The following is a 14,343-nucleotide window of genomic DNA, read 5'->3' on the forward strand; positions in this document are numbered from 1 at the left end:
TGTATTCATCTTGGGGTTGCAAACAAGTTAAAGAGTCCTCTCTTTTCTGGCTTCAGCCCATCTCTGTTGCCCTGCTGAAGAAACAGATCAATTGCACTAATATCTTGGATTTTCAAAGAAGTTATATCTATCCAGCAACTTGTATTAATCAGAAATTTATTTAAAGATAAAGCACAGAATTTGCCACAAAATATTTAAAGCTACCCACACATATTTGAAAAAGCAAAATGATTCTTGATAACACTTTAAAGATTGATTGATTAATGCAAGCAAAAGAAATCAAATTAATGTATTTGCATTTAAAATGAAGAGTTGAAGCTATTTTGTAGCTAAAGCCATGGCTTTACTTTTCAAAATCTCATTTTCAATGACAAACACTAATCATACTATAATTTACCACTAAGTGGTATTATCTGGAAGATTGGTAAGAGCTTCTAAGGTAAATAAGTGTTGGACAAAGCAATACCTGCCTAGTTCAAATTTGTACCATCAAAGTTGCAAAAGCCAAGCAGTAATTCAGATTGAAGAGAGCCTAGACAACATTCACTGTACAGCATCTGAGTTGCCAATATATGTCAACATAAATGTCATGGTGGGAACACAAGCCAATAAACAGCTTAAAATAGTGGAAAGCTCTCAGGAGCAAGGAGATGGAGACCTTGATTTGAGTGCCAGTTCCAGCTTCCAATAGCTATAGGAGTGTTGGCAGTTCACTTAACTTTTGACCCTTAGTTTTCTCAACTGCATATAAATGAGTTAAAACCTTCTTTTAACTCACTCTCCCCAGTGTTGTGAAGATCAAATAAGTTGTTGTGGGAGAGTAATTTTGTAACCCTTATGTGAAAACTCTAAGCTAGTATGATGAAGATAAAAATGCTGCCTCTATAATGAGGATCCTTGGTTTGATGTGAAACATGGTGGAATAAAATGAAGAGCAAAATAATGACCACTTCATTTTTTTCCCCAGTGGGAAAGGAGACATCACTGTATCTATAAAGGAGTTGAAAGTACTTGGGGTAACTAGAAAGTATTTAAAGGAAATAAATACATTATAAATGAAGACATAGAGGTGACAGAATCATATGTTTATCACTTGATGAAAATGAAGACATTTAATGTAAACAAAAGAAAAGAAAGGCAGGAAGGAAACTGGTAGATAAAGGGGAGATAGTTCAGGATGCCTATTCCAGTGATGTTAGCTTGACCTTAGTTTAGAAGTTCATAGGGAACCACATTAATGGTGAGATTATTGAATTGGAGGTCACACTGGATGAAGAGCTGGGATAGGATGTCTGCCAGTGAGAAACTTAAACACCAGTGTGACTATGCAACTGCAACATGGCATACCATACTCATGAATGGAACATTATCAGACTAGAGAAGTTATGTAGTAGATACATGAGATATGAAAGGTTTCAAAGAAGATTTAATATTTGATCTTGCTCATGGAAGGATTAGTTGAATTTTTACCGAGGTAAGAATGGAAGGCAAGGGAAGAGAGAAAATCAAAAAAAAATTTAAAAATGACAGCATTACTACATCTTGAAAGCAGTGGCTATCACAGTTCAGGTGCAGGAAGTTTGGTAAGAATGAAAAGATTTAACACCCATGAGCTGAATTGGGACTAAAATGAAAGAAAACTATGGAAAAGATGTGGAAATTTTATTTACAAGTAGATGAAGGCCATTGGAAACTCTGAGTAGAAGATCAATAATAGGTTGGTTACAGGAAACGTATGCTAAATCTAAGCTAGTACTTACTGTACCCTCCAAGGAGAGTAGAAACAAATGCCATCAAGGTCTCCATTATGCCTGTAGAGGTAGAAAAGGCTATGAAAGGAGGAAGGGCAAATTTATTAGGGTTGGCGGTATGGTTTGGATATAAAATGTCCCCCAAATGCTCCTGTATTGATGCAGGAATATTTGGAGGAGAAATGATTGGATTGTGAGACTAGAAATGATTGGATTGTGAGACTAGGTGGTAACTTTGGATGGTTAGAGTGTGGCTGGAGTTAGTAGGTCACTGGAGGTGTGCCCTGGAAGCATTCATCTTCTCTGTGACCCTTTCCTGACCACCACAAAGGGAATTTTGCTCCTCTTCCAACTCCTTTTACTATAAAGTCCTACCTTATTTTTGGGCCCAGAGCAATGGATTCCACCAACCATGGACTGAACCCCTGATACTTTGAGTCGAAATAAACTTTCCCTTCACTAAATTGGTCTTATCAAATATTTTGGTCACAGATATGCAAGTCTGACTAACAGTTGGGAAGACAACTATAATTTTAATAAGATATATTGAACGTGAGGTAGCAATGAATGACCTATTCAGATGATTATCTTTAATGGGAATATTAGTAAATGAGTAAGAGGAAGAATTATGCCAAAGGTGTAAACTTGGGACTCAATAAGTACATGGTAATTCAAGTCATGGGAGTGAGGAGTTCATTAAAAGAAGAAAATACTGAGAAGTGGATCCTGGGAAAATATTGGGAAACCAGAACACTTCACAAATAATATTGATATTTTAGGTTCTGGGGATATAGCTCGATGGCAGAGTCCTTGTACAACATGCACCAAGCCCTGGATTTAATCCCTAGTACCTAAAAAACAAAAATGAATTTAAAAAAGAATATTGAGATTTTTAAGAGCTACCTAGAAGAGAAACTAATAAAAGTGGCTGAGAGAGATCTAAGGAAAATGTCAATAGACACTAAATGGAAGAGGTGTTGTATAAAAGAGCCAGTGGCAAAAACTAGAAAAGTTCAGGAAGGTTAGGAAATAGATGATAAAATATTTTAGAAAATAGTAAGAAAGATGAGAAGTTGATAAGAAAGCAGTGCTTTGGGAAAGAGCATGAGCAGTATAGTGGTAGACATCTACACTTGTTTGATCAATAACATAGTTGAAAAGGTATAGTACTAAATAAGTTCAATAAATAAGAACATAAAGTCTCCTGATTACACTTTTATTGTTTTATAGTAGAGAAAAACCTCAGAATTTAAGATATTGGAAAATATTTATTGAAATACAAAATTAAAAGTATCAAGTTTTATGTCATTGTCATTTGAAAGGTAACTTGTATTTGAATAATTAGAAAACTTATTTCATATATACAAAAGTAAAGTACTTATAATATGAAAGATAGAATAACTACCATGATTTCTAAGTAGTAGAGAGTTTGGTATTTTTTTTTATTCTACGATATGAAGATGTTTTCAAAATAATTGTAGTTAATTATATCCATTTAGAAATTCCAAATGGATAGTCAATGGACTGAATTGAGCAAAATGTGATTGACTTAGCATGAGTTATATAGGAAATATTGAATGCATCAAACTTTTATCAATGTCTCTCATAGAGATTCATTTTTTAAATGTCTTAATAAAATAATTGAATTTATATTTAATGTAACAAAGTTACACTGAAATTTAAGAAACATCTAACCTACTAGCCATTTTTCAGAATTCAGGTGATGGGGTTTTTGTTAGGTATGAGTTCTCTCTCAAGGAGAATATTCCTCAAATTAAACATTTTCGAACTAGGTTAATTCTGTGTAAGACAATACTATTATTGACATTTGCAGAGTTGTTTACACAATCGCATTAAACTATACCTTTGTTTTTTAAAATAAAAACAAATATTATTCTTTACTTTTTCTATTGTGTGCTTATATTATAGGTCTTATTAATCAGAATATAAAATTTTCTGTAATGTGTAAGGGAAAATATCCCTCTCAATTCTTCCAGTCATTAAGTAGTAAAGGGGATAGGGCTATCATTCCTGGTGATCATACATAAGTGTAGCATTATCCTATCACAAGTGTTTTGAGCTTCAGTTGTGCTTACAACTTGCTTTTGGAAAGTGACTCAAGTTTTCTCATTAGACGGAGGAGAATTGACAAGAGTGGACATAGGGTGGGCACCAAGATCAGCTGATCCTGAGCAACATGGATTGAATATTCTATCCATGTTACCTACTAAATTATTTTATCTCGCCAAACATTATTCTTTCATCTCCAATATGGTGGAAGATGCTAGTCACTTGACTATTGACTGGTTTATCTCAATACGTGCTAAGGCTGAGCAAGTATTTTCTGGAGATTTATAATATTAAGATATATTTATAATTATAGGAATAAGTGTCTTAAGGTAAGATAAATTATTTTTATATGTAACACAATTATTGTTCAAATATTCTTTAAGAATTTATTGATTATTTGCATTGGAAAAGTCAATCAGATAGTTTTGTGAAGCTTCAATATATTTAATGGAACTGTTGTAATTCAGATTGCTCCTTATGTGAATTGTAGGTAGCTGCCTGGCTTGCAAGATGACAGAAGTCACATGAAGGCTAAGATTAAGGGTGTCATGGGGTTGTATATAACCAGAATTTTTTCTGCCCATATTGTCACATTGAGAACTGTCTGATGGCATTGGGATGAGATGATGACATTTGGATTAGGTTATTGATGAAGTGTGATTGTGGTTTGGCCTTTTCAGAAGGAACTAAAGCCCTTTAGCCTCTGATATGAATCAGAACAGTGATGTTGGACAGTGCAGTCCCCTAGTCTAATGAATATGTAAAATAGGCTTCCTTAAAATTAATAAAAAACGTATGATATTAACAAAAGATGATCTTTAATGAAATGCACATTGGCAAAATAGTATTTGAGAAACCATATTTTTCCTGTCACAAGAATAGCACAGAGTGTGAATTCAAGGGTGAGCCATAAAGTAGAGATCTTTTTAAATTTTCTTTATCAGAATTTCACACCAGCAGTTAAGAATGCACTAAGATGAATGAGACAATTTTTAAAATTGCACTTAGTTCCCAAGTACATAAGCAATAAGAAAGTTTATATTTAGAGGAAGTGATATAACAATTAAAAGCATATTGAGAGGGTTGGGGAAAATGACAGAATTTGAAACAATTATGCTAAAAAGCAACCTATTTATTGCTTCTGATGCTTTTGGATCCAACCAAAAGGATGTTGTTGTATCTTTCAGAAATATTGATATTTGCACAGTTTAGTATATGAAATCATAAATATTGGTTCCATATTATTGCATCAATTATATTACAGGAAAAAAAAACAAGGGCAGTTGGGAAGAAAACAAAACTGAGCTTGTTTTATGGGGACAACAATTTCCAAAGGACACTTGTAGTAATGTTAGGGGAGTTTAAGTCACAGGTGCCAGAGATAAATGGTACACGAAGAAGGAGTTAGTTTGCATGATTGTTGAAAGGAAAAACTATGACTGCTAAAGTTTGTGGGGAAAATGAGACTGTGAGAAAAGAGAAAATGGGCAAATGATTTTGGCTTCTTTTAAATTTATTTTTATTAGGCTTTTTGAGGAAGTCTAATATAGAAAATTAAGCAGAAAGTACTATTTTCTCTTTTATCCCATTATCCTACCATTTTCCTATATTACTAAAATCTCACATTTATTTGATATATTTGTTATATTTGAGGAACCATTACTGATACATTATTAATTAACCTCTGTGGTTTATATTAGGGTTCACTCCTTGTATAATACATCTGTAGATTTTGAAATATATATATACATATATAAAGACTGTAATGTACCCACAATTACAGTATTTTATCAGATATTTTCACTGCCATAAAAATTTTCCTGTGCTCCATCTATTCATCCTTCACAACCTCCCCTACCCCGAATTCTTAGCCACTACTGGTCTTTTAACTCTTGCCCTATGTATTTTCTCAGTGTCACATTGTTGGAATTATATGGTATATACCATTTTCAAACTGGCTTTTTGCATTTACCAATAAGCATTTAACTTTTCTCTGTGTCATTTCTTTTGGATGCTGAATAGTATTGCATTGTATGGATTTTCTATGGTTTACTTAGCCATTCATCTATGTTTTGGTTGCTCTCAAGTGCTGGTAGTTACTGAATGTACACATTTTGTGTGAATAAAAATTTTCAAGTTATTAGGTTAGATACCAAGGAGCATTCTGTTGAATTATGTAGCAAGTGTGTTTGTTTTTAATAGAAATTTCCAAACTCTTCCAAAATGTCTGTATCATTTTGCATCCTCACCTTCAATAAATGAGTTTTTCTGATGCTCCCCACCCAGTGCAGTACATGCCTGCCATATCTCTAGCTGACTCTGATCTAGTTAATAAATCATGTAGCTATATATCTACATTTCCATGCTATTGCATAGAGGAAGCCATGGGCTTGGGGAAAATATCCTCCTGTACATGTAGGAAACAGTGGAGCTACATTGTGCTGAAGTCCTAGTAAATTGATGTGGGTACCAAGTTGTCCAGGCAACTTGCTACTGAGATTTCCTTATTGACATAATGTGTTGAGCACCACCAGAAAGCAGTTGTTTGAACTGTGACTCTGAAGCAGATCTTCTGTGTGCATAGAGGTAGAAACATAGTACACTTCCCAAGTAGTTCACTTAGAAATATAGAGAGACTTTGATGGAAACCTAATTTCCTCAAGCAAATGTATAAGATATTGATTGTGTAGTGGAAATAATTTAAGTTGTGCAGGGCTTTGTCAGTGTGCAATCTGGGAACAAGTAATTTCTTGCACTATAATAGCAGCAGCAGTGATAGGCTATTCTGAGTATTGTAGATGAATGTGGTTGCAGGTATGTTATATAATGTGCCTGTTAAAAGTGGCATCAGAACACAGATAGTGGCTATTTAAGTCACATTATTTAAAGGTTAGTTTTATTTTCTCTTCCAATATCATGTCGTGCAATTGCAAATGTCACAAATGTCTACTTTATCAAGCACCTTCCCCTGACAGTGAGAGATATTCTCAAATAATTGGATCCATAGCTTGGAATGAAGGAAGCATGATATCTAAGTACCTAAATCAATATACACTTCTGTGCATTTGCATACGTGTGCAAAATAAAACGAGATGCACAATAACAAATACTTGAGAGAGACACATGTGCATCTTGACTCAATTTTGTCATTTGTTAAGAATAGGACTTCTAAGCTCTTTTTGCCTGTGTTCCTCAGCCATACCTTAGGTATGATCATTTCTAGGACAGCTTGAGATAAACCTGTGGGATACTTAGATGGCACTTGACACAAGTCAATACTTAGCAGATAGTAACTCTTGCTTGGGTGTGATCCTGGTGTGAACTGCTAATGGCGTTCTCACTGGGACAGTCTGTGCCCTGGCTTTCCTTCCTCATTTTGATTCTTCCTGCTTGGAACTGGGGGTGCATCTCAAGCCTCTCTATATCTCACATTGCTCCAATTTCTACCTGTTATCAGAATCAACAGCATTATTGCAGACCCTTCAGCTTTATTGTTGGAAAAGTTATTTAAAGTATATATTTTTTTAAGTACAGAGAAATTCTTCCTTAGAGTTTTATTTTTACTTGTTTTTGTGCTTATCTCTTTGCCCTGATGGAAATGCTGGAGGTGTGACTTTTTAAGTGGGACTGTATATTCCAAAATTCCTTTGTGTGGAAACACCTGAGAATATTCTTGGCAAGACTTTCTCATCCTGTGATGTTGTGAGTAGGGTCAATTAATAGTATAATTAATACTAAAGTTGCCTCTCCTAAAATGCAATGTAAATGTTATATATTTATAATGTATAATACAAAGTGCAATGTGTAATATGTGTATAATGTCCTCCTCAATATACTTTATAATTCAAATCTTCCAAATGAAATTGAAGTGTTGTTTTCTCACTTGGAAAAAAGATGGCTCTTTAACTGTTCAAGGCCTTAAATCTCATTAATATGTACATTTTCTAAAATTTAGGAAGCATTTGTAAATTTATTATAGGATTAGAACAATAATGAACTATTACAAGCATGTTCACACACATACATCTGCATACATACACATATGCATAAATGCAGCCATGCATACATAAATAACACAATCATTTATGGTTAAATTGCCACAGGAAACTTCATCATAATTTATCTGGCATTGTGGAAGTTGTACATCCTAAAATGTGTTCTAGATATGATATTTAGAGTAGTGGCTTTTAAAAATGTGTGCAGTTATGAATACTTAACTAAAACATTAATTGCACAAATGCTTATGTTAAATTTTTGTTTTAGATAATTTTGTGCTAACATTTATGTTCATCAAGAACCAGCTCTTATAAAAGCTTTTAATACACAAGTTCTTGAATTGCCTCCCACTAACTTAGAGCTTTTATTTTAAGATTCTTTTATGTCTAACCATCTTCCTGTGTTGGCCACTCTGGTGCCTAAATAATGTCTAGAAACTGCAGTGCCTGCACAATTTCTAAGAAATACTTTTCTTCTAATAATATCTGTCTGCCAGCATATCCATGCATACCAATTATATAACAGATAACTTGTAAATAGTTTATATTGATTATGATATCATTAAGGCACTACTGGTAATAGAACTACATAGAATATTTTTGTTTTCTAGGGGAGTCAGTTTATTCAGAGACAACACACTGAACAACTGCAGAAGACTCTATCTATAGTTGGAATTAGGTGACCTTTTCCTTTCTCAGTTTGTGTCAGTCAGGTTCAATTAAGTAGAACTGGCAGGTGTTTAGTGACTATTTCATGGCAAGCTCTGTAGCAGGTGCAGGTGAGCAAACATGAATAGCACATGAACCTCTCTCTCCTGGAGTTTCCTATTAAGTATAAATAGGTGATTCTAGCTAAGGAAATTGTTACAAAAAATAGAAGCATATAGAGATGTAGAATAGCAGAAGAGGGTTATTCTCTTGCACAAGAGACAGAAGGAAAACTTTTATAAAGCACAAAAAAGTTTACAAAATGGACCAAAGCTATAAAAAGAATTACAGGTAGAGAAGGAACACTTGTGAAAAATGAAATGGCATATATACAGTGACACTCAGAAATCTGTGGCATTAAAAATAAGGAAATGATGGGTTGGGCTGGGGATATAGCTCAGTTGGTAGAGTGCTTCAGTGCTTGCCTCACATGCACAAGGCTCTGTGTTCAATCCCCAGCACCGCTAAAAAAAAAAAAAAAAGAAGAAGAAGAAGGGAATGAGTTGGTATGGGAAGAAGGGTGGGCATGCATTTGGAGAAATGAATAGATGGATGGCTGTATCAGCTGTAATACTCAGAAGCCTGGCCTGTGTTTGCTGTTGTCTGGGTAAAATATTTGTATGGGTAAAATATTGCCAGCAATGAAAGAATATATTTGCTAATGTTAAGCCAAATGTGAACTTATAAATTTTATGATTGTTCATCTAAATTAACTTATAATTTTCCTTGCAAACTTTCCAGGAGAAATACCATCTTAAATAATGCTAATTAAACATACTTTCAAATATAGCAGTAGTATTCTTTTAGATTAATTAGTTACGATTTTTGCCTTTTTTTTTCCCTCTGTGGTTTTCATTAGAACACTATTAAAATAAATAAACCTTAAATTTACTATTTCTCTGAGAGATCTATTACAGAGAATATAGATGAGGGCAGTGGCCCAGGCACGGTCTGAGGGTGGCTGTGCTCATCTTTGTTGTAGACTTGGTTGACTAAGAAGCAACACATTTACTGTAACCCTGCTTCAGGCCCATCATTTGCCATTGGTTAGAGAGAGGGCTCCAGTATCAGCGGACAACACAGCAATATATAGTGGGCCAAAATTACCAGGCACTGTTTGAAGAACTCTTTGACAAATTATATCAAACCTTGAACAATGTGAAACTTAAAAATGTGGGTTAAAAATACATTCAAAAGATACTTTTTTTTGAGTTTTAGAGAATAACTACATGAGAGTATATGGAACACCATGTTCAAGTACAAGTATCTGATTAGCCATGTTTCTAGCCATCACCCTTCTGCATCCACTGTGCTTCATTTGTCATTAGTTCATGGGCCTGTGGGGTGAGAGGAGATAGAACCAATGCATCTGCTGCCCCTGAGCTGATGAGGACATCACGGAAATGCAACAAAGATCACGAGGTTCAGTTGCTCTATAAAACAGCTCCTTCTGACAGTTCACAGTGGTGACTGCATCTCTTTAATGGGAGAGTCATCAAAATGGATTTGGATTTATGGAATCAAATAATTCATAAGGAAAGCTTTGACTGCTGCTAAGATACATTTCTCTCCTTGTCTCTTACTGTAAGATTTAATGTAACTTCTTCAGCTCCCTTGGCTTGTTTTATAAGAGACCTAGTTTTGAACTGCTTCAGCTGTGAAAGTTCCAAAAGCAGAGAATAAATATTACGGAGCAGACAGGGTGGGTTTTCAACCTTGGTTGATCAAGCACTGCAGAATCATGAGCACTATGATGTACTGAATCATGATGAAAGTTTTTAGAGCTTTCAAGATCAATCTTCTTGAAGTAATTTTCCACCTGGACAGCATTATCTCAAAGCTAACTTAATTTGAGTGTTATATGAAAAATATGAAAATTACACGAAAAAATGACTCTTGTGCCATTTATGTTTTATATAAATGAATTCCCTTTGTTGGCCATGTGTTAAGTACTTGGGATTGCTACTAGAGAGCCATTCTTTTAACAGCTTTATTGGATATAATTCATACTATGCAATCACCTATTTAAAGTGTACAGTTCAATGGCTTTTAGTATATTCACAGAGTTGTGCATCCATCACCACAATCAATTCTAGAACATTTTCATTTCTCCTTACAGCAATCCTGTATCCCTTAGCCATCACGCGATGACTTAGACAGATACTTATGTACTCTCTGTCTCTATAGATTTGCCTTTTCTGGACTCTTCATATGAATGGAATTATACCTTTGTTAATGGCTTTTACTTGACTTGGTGATTGCCAGGTTCATCCATATTGCAGCTTATCTCAATATATTATTGGTTTTATTGCTGAATATGCTACCACTTTATCAGTAAACCACATTTTGTTTTCATCAACTGGTGGAAATTTGGCTTAGTACCACATTTTGGCTATTTGGAATAATACTACTATGGACATTTGTTGATGAGTTTTTGGGTGGTCATATACTTTCATTTCTTGTGAATATATACTTAGGAGAAGAAGTAATGCTGGATCTTATGGCAATTTACGGTGATTATATTTATCATTTGAGAAAATGATATATTATTTGGGCCATGAATTTTAAAATTTCAACAGCAACAATCCAGATGTTTTCTGGGAACTTCAGTTAGTATGCAATTGTCATTCAAGAAAAATTATTTAGAATCCAAGTAGCTAAAAAATATAAGAATGTTCTCAGGGAACATGTGTCATAGGAATAAAAGAACATTTAAGAGGAAAATCTGAAAAAATTATGAGCACACTTTTTAGGATGTGTAGAAGCTCCTGTTGGATTTTTGTGTGATTAGATAGTGATGGCTTCAATAAAGAAAAATAATAATTTGGGTAAGAGACCTGTGATGATTTCAAGAAGCAGAATGACTTTATCACTTTTATTTAAAATCTGCAGAGAAACTATGTATACAAATGTTAGTCCATTCTAGAAGTCACCCTTTTGTTTTTTTAAAAATTGCTGGATGGAATAACAACATCTCCTTGTGGTCTCATGGTACTAAATAATTCTTCAAGCACTCATGCCTGCATGTTCTTTTATTAATTCCTCATAGTTACTTAATTAATATAGAGCAAGAATACACCTCTGCTTTAGTGAAAGGAAACTGAAGTGCCAGAGGTTTATATGATCTATACCTCATTTTTACTAAACACTTAAAGCCAGGAGCATCTATCTTGGTGTTTTTAGTTGTGATATACACAAAAATGAAATTTTCCATAATATATTTTAAGATATACTTCCAATATACATTTAATTGAAGAAGCCAAGATTGAATATTTTTTTGGTTTTGTGAAGAGTAAGTCTCAAAGGTTTAAATTATCATTTTAGGTTGTAATAATTATTGATGACAGAAATTTAAATTTAATGCTTTCTAATGAGCATAGGAAAATACAGTAAGTGATTACAGATTTGTATTTTGGTAAATATTTAAACTATTCAGTATATTGACTGAGAATTTAATAGTATTCTTGAGATTTTATAATTTATTCTTATAGTTTCTTCAGATGTGACATATTAATAATATTTTTTATCTAGAGAATCCATTGCCTTATTGTCAAATACAAGGATATCCTCATATTGCTTTATGAAGCAATGAGATTTCATCTCACTCCAGTCAGAATGGCAGTATCAAGAATACAGACAACAATTATTCAATCTATGTTGACAAAGATGTGAGGGGAAAAGGAACACTCATACATTGCCAGCGGAACTGCAAATTGGTAAAACCAATGTGGAAAACAGTATGGAGATTCCTTAGAAAACTTGGAATGGAACCACCATTTGACTGAGCTATCCCACTCTTTGGTCTATACCCAAAGGACCTAAAATCAGCATACTATAGTAACACAGCCTCATCAATGTTCATAGCAGCTCAATTCACAATAGCTAAACTGTGGAAGCAAACTGGACGCCCCTAAATAGGTGAATCGATAAAGAAACTGTGGTATATATACACAATGGAATATTACTCAGCATTAAAGAGAATAAAATTATGGCATTTGCAGATAAATGGATGGAGTTAAAGAATATCATGCTAAGTGAAGTAAGCCAAACCCCCAAAACCAAAGGCTGAATGTTCTCTTTGATAAGTGGATGCTGATCCATAATGGGGAGAGGTAGGTGTCGGAAAAATGGAGGAATTGTGATTGGGCAAAGGGGAGGGAGGATGGGGAGTGTGCATGAGGGCAGGAAAGATGGTGGAATGAGATGGACATCATTACCCTAGGTACCTGTATGACTGCACATTTGGTGTGATGCTGCATCGTGTACAACCACTGAAATGAAAAGTTTTGCTGCAATTGTGTATAATGAATCAAAATTCATTCTGCTGTCATATATACCAAATTAAAATATGAAGTATTAATTTAAGTTCCAGTTCAATGTTCAGTTTCAGTATATTGATATCTTTTTTCTTTCCTTTTCAAAAAGTTATATAGATTTTTACTGTGGATCTTCTTGAAAATAAAACAGGAGTTTACACTGAACATCATAAATCTTCTTTTACCTTTATATCTCCCAAAATGCCCCACAGCGCATTCTTTCTCTTTTTCACTCTCTCTGAGACAGACATACACACACATAAACACACACACACACACACATACACAGTCTTTTCCCTCTCTTACACAGTCCCAGGTTTCTTCAACTTTCTCTTTAAAGTTCTTCATTGCTGTTCAACCTCCCTTGTCTTACCATCTGCACTGTGTCTTGACACAGTATTTCAGTCTACCTTTAATTTCAGGGATTCTCTTTCAAGCATGTAAGCCGATATAATTTCTTGAATTGAAATTTATCAACAATAGAAATGCTGACTTTTGCAATGTCCTGTACAGGGATACTTGCATTCCAGCTGTAGTTTTCCCTTTCTTCCCAGAAAGAGACCAAATGAAAACTTGCCTGCCTCATTATATTTGTCTGCAAGCAGCTAAGCTGATATATTCAGTGTGGACTGCTATATGGATACAGCTGTGAAATGAGCTAAAATTTATTATTGCAGGTAAAAAGAACCAGTGTAAATTTATTCAAATGAAATTCTTTGCAAGCATTATGGCGAATAGGCTTTGGAAATATTCTCATTCTGTCTCTTGTACTTTAAAAATGACTTTTTTGAAGATGCTTAGGGCATGTGATGAAAGTGATGAAGATTATGACTTTCAGGGGTTTATATGGTAGGTTCCTTTTACCATCACTGACGTAGGATTTTTAATTTGAATTCAGATATATGCTTGACTCATCCTAAACATTGGACTGATGTCAAATGTCTCTTGATGAGATAGATGGGTGACTAGCTATTCCTAATTGCATCATGATCACATAAAGCATTTTATTCCTTTAAGTATAGAAGTAGCAATTTTAGAGGAAACTTGGTGTGTTATTTCCATTTTGAAGATCTTTGCACACCTATCATGATGTATGTCTTTTGTGAGTGCATGTGTGTGTGTGTGTGTGTGTGTGTGTGTGTGTGTGTTACAGTTCTGTTGGTTAATTGGCACAGGAAATTTTCTTTCTTAGTCAAAGTTTGGTTAATGGACAGAAGAGACATTACACACAAATCACCAAGTTTCAAAATATTATAAACCAATAAAGTGCACTTAACACTAACATCATAAACCACATAATTTAATCTGCAGTTTATCGAGATGCTTAAATGTCTTCAAAAATGAAGCACAGCAGAGTCTTCATTGATGAACAAAAATTTATTGCTATAATAGAGCTGCAGAAAATCTTGGAAGAAATTTTTAGTTAATAGAATGCAGAATTAAACCAGACTTAAGGAGTCCTTTAGTCTAATTTAATTATGTGCTTTTAAGACATTTTATAAC

At 34.2% G+C, this 14,343-nt stretch overlaps 1 protein-coding gene across 3 annotated transcripts in view; it reads left to right on the forward strand.

The window, feature by feature from the left end:
• Positions 1-14,343, forward strand: part of Thsd7a (thrombospondin type 1 domain containing 7A) — a 399,002-nt gene that overhangs the window by 1,742 nt on the left and 382,917 nt on the right. The window lies entirely within an intron of this gene.

Source organism: Ictidomys tridecemlineatus, chromosome 2 (genome assembly GCF_052094955.1).
Source record: "Ictidomys tridecemlineatus isolate mIctTri1 chromosome 2, mIctTri1.hap1, whole genome shotgun sequence".
Lineage (NCBI taxonomy): Eukaryota > Metazoa > Chordata > Mammalia > Rodentia > Sciuridae > Ictidomys > Ictidomys tridecemlineatus.